Source organism: Rhagoletis zephyria, unplaced genomic scaffold, assembly GCF_001687245.7.
Source record: "Rhagoletis zephyria isolate East Lansing unplaced genomic scaffold, Rhagoletis_zephyria_1.1 Rzeph_scaffold_00281, whole genome shotgun sequence".
Classification (NCBI taxonomy): Eukaryota; Metazoa; Arthropoda; class Insecta; order Diptera; family Tephritidae; genus Rhagoletis; species Rhagoletis zephyria.
Window position 1 is genome coordinate 1 of NW_016157365.1, and position 3,269 is coordinate 3,269.

Consider the following 3,269-nt stretch of genomic DNA (forward strand, 5'->3'; position numbering starts at 1 on the left):
TTTAATAAAAGAGGGGCAAACCACGTAAGTAAAAAAATATCAAGTACTGGCNAAGAATAATTACAATGTAACAGTTTACATTTTATATATTTTTAATAAAAGAGGGGCAAACCACGTAAGTAAAAAAATATCAAGTACTGGCTGTGAGTTTTGATTTGAAATATTCTCACATTGGTAAAAATATGGGAAAGAAAATACTCCGATGTATTGTTTTAATATTATCAAAGTGGCAAGGCCGTTGATAATACTGACAATTTATGAAACTTCAAAAAATTGTATTATCCGTCAAAAGTTGTTTATTGAAACTACCTTCTTTTTTGTATCATGAAGGCAACTGTTTATTTATTATTCCTAAGGCTCATTGTTATGTTCTGCAGTATTTTTTGAAAGCTTTGAAAATCTTCAAAAATATGTGATACATTTTTAAAATGAAAATAGTTCCACTGTCTATGTATGTAGTAAATGTATTTTTATAAAACAAAAATTTAATCTATAGTTACTTTTTGCGCATAGTAATTGTTACCATTTCAACAATTAAATAAAATGACTAATGTATGTTGTTAAGAATCAAAAGGCTCTATTACCTTGTTTATCCCGACACATAAGGCGCTTTAACCCAGTTCGCTGTGATTCAAAACGGATGCACAAACTAAATTTCAAAACGCGTTGAAATTGAAAAGTGTGTTGACTTCTATTTGTTTTCAAATCGGTTTTTTGTTTCTCACATCAGTTAGAAAACAAGTACAAACGCATCACTCATTTGAACTGAAGTTACAATAGGCTGGTTTTCTTTATACAGACCGTTTTAAATTCGAATTATTGTTATAATAAACTACAATTATTGTTTCTTTCCATTTCGGCCAACCGCGCAAACTATTTATTAAAAAAATGTCGATTAAATATAGCAGATTTTGTTTACTTTTGAATAAGACTTTATCGAGTGCGCTATAAAGACAGGGGTATAAATGCTGTAAAGAAATATATGTTGAGTCCAATCGGTTTTTTGCTAATGCGGTTCTTGTGTAGATATAAACAAGGTATATGAAACATATTACTTCTCCATGAAAAAATATCGTTATTTTCGTATTTAAAATTAATCGGAATTTTATGGGGGGTTATAAAAACTCGTTTTAATCGAAACTTGGTTTTTTCGGCTATATTTGTTATTATTTATTGGCCCAGATGTAAATATTGAATGAACTAACATATTTTAAATGTTTATGGAACCACCATTTGTATGCAACCCTGCCAATCCTATATTCAAGTAGATGTAATTCGAAAAATTTAAACGGATTTCTTCAAATCAACCTGAGCTGCGGACATATTGCGAATTCATTTTTAAACATTAACCACTACATTATATTAGTATTAAATACTTTCAATTAAGAAACAATTCTTATTAGAAAATAAATATGAATCGTTTTATTTTAAATATTCCAATGTATATTTTTTGTTAATGCAGATAGTGCGGATTTAACGTATTTTATAACCGTTACATGGGGAACATAAATTTAAGGCAGATTGCTATTAACAATTTTTACACAATTTACGATTGCAATCAATTTCTTTCAGAACTATAATCTAAATGATTGCAAGTTGTATTTTTTACGATCAAAAAAGATTCCAATATTAGGTATATTATGTAAATGCAGTCCAATTTGATTTGAGTTATTCAGTTTTAGATACATTTATATTTCTGTGTCCGTATGGAATAGTAGTTTATGTCGGGAAGCTGGTTTTAGTATAATCCGGCATTCCCTTTATTATTTACAACACAAGGTTTTTTTCGATGACCCTTAACAAGAATATGGACTTGCCAGTATCGGAACTATTTCTTGCACGTTTATTTGCCAAAATTTCTTCAACGTCTCGGCGCCAGTGAGGGTATGCTACGAATGCCGCATTATACTAAAACCAGCCTTTTGACATAAGATACTATTCCATACGTGTGGGGCACGTGCGAAATGTGGATTTTCCCAGTTGCAGTACTGCAGTAACTCGACACCTTCCTAACCAACAGCTCTGTCCTCTATTAGCTTCTCAATGTAATAAATGCAATGCAAATAAAAGATGGAAATTTAAGAAAAATTACTATCACAGCGTTTCACTTATAGCGTTTCACTCTTGTAGTATATTGGCTATCAAGCACCAGAAAATTTCCATCACGCATTCCATATGCCACCGATTGTCGTGGATCAATTAAAATACTGTCATCACAGCTTTTTGGTACTCCAGCAACTGGTGTGTCTATGGCGGAGTTATGTGGAGCTGTTGCATGACTAAAATCAATTTGGACTCTTTGAGAACTGGCTTGTTTGGTGCGAAAGCTATTGGCATCAAATGTATGCAAATTAGATTTCCAAACGACCAACTGTTGAATATAGGGAAAAAATGTATATTATATAATTTTTTCACACATATAGCAGAAATTACCTGTCGATCCTCGTCCGCGGAAGGAAAATGTATACCATGTGGAGGAAGCGACGGCGCAAACTTTGTCAGTATGGTCAGTTAGTGTATAATTTTCCCGTCCATTTTGACCTGGTAACGCTAAAGTGCACTACTACCGTGTATAAATTGGTCGACCTTCTAATAAATCAAGCAATGTTATTGTATCGTCATCGCCGCCAGTCACCAAGAAATTTCCACCTGGGTGAAATGCAACATCATTCTCCGGCGACGAATGCACTTGATACAACTGTATTAGCTCGCCTTCGGCTATGTCAAATATCTTAACGCGGTTACAACTTAATGCTAAAGCCACCAGATTACCGCCTGGATGCCATGCCAGCTGTCGTCCCATACCTCTTCCCCGGGTGAACGTTCGCATACATTCGCCTGTAGATGTATCGCAAATTCTTAACTTTGTCGCCGCACGATGCACTTAACTGGCCATTAGGGCTGAATTTTGCTGCGTACACCCAATTTGTGTGCAGTGAAAGGTGTATATTTTGAATCAGTATTTTGATAGCCGTTCGCTATTTTTCGAGTCTGCAAACGAATAAGCTGGCGAAGATGCAAACAAATTCAAGCACATTGTTGCATTCTACCGTACTTTTTAAAAACTTTAAAATCTTAAAACATATGTGAAAAACTTTTATAATATGAATATTTCTAAAGTCGAAATCAAAAGGAAATTTTATAAATAGCATTTTTAAAAAACAATCATCTAATATTTTCAAAATTTTTGGGCATATATGTTACCATTTGAACAACAAATAGTACTACGTTTTATGAGACTATTTAATGCAACTCAGGTCAAAAAGGCA

The 3,269-nt window shown here is 33.3% G+C and overlaps 1 pseudogene; it reads right to left on the reverse strand.

Annotated features, from left to right (window-relative positions):
• Positions 1 to 1,722: 1,722 nt before the first annotated feature.
• LOC108358660 (POC1 centriolar protein homolog) lies at positions 1,723 to 2,803 on the reverse strand (annotated as a pseudogene).
• Between the last annotated feature and the right edge of the window lie 466 nt (positions 2,804 to 3,269).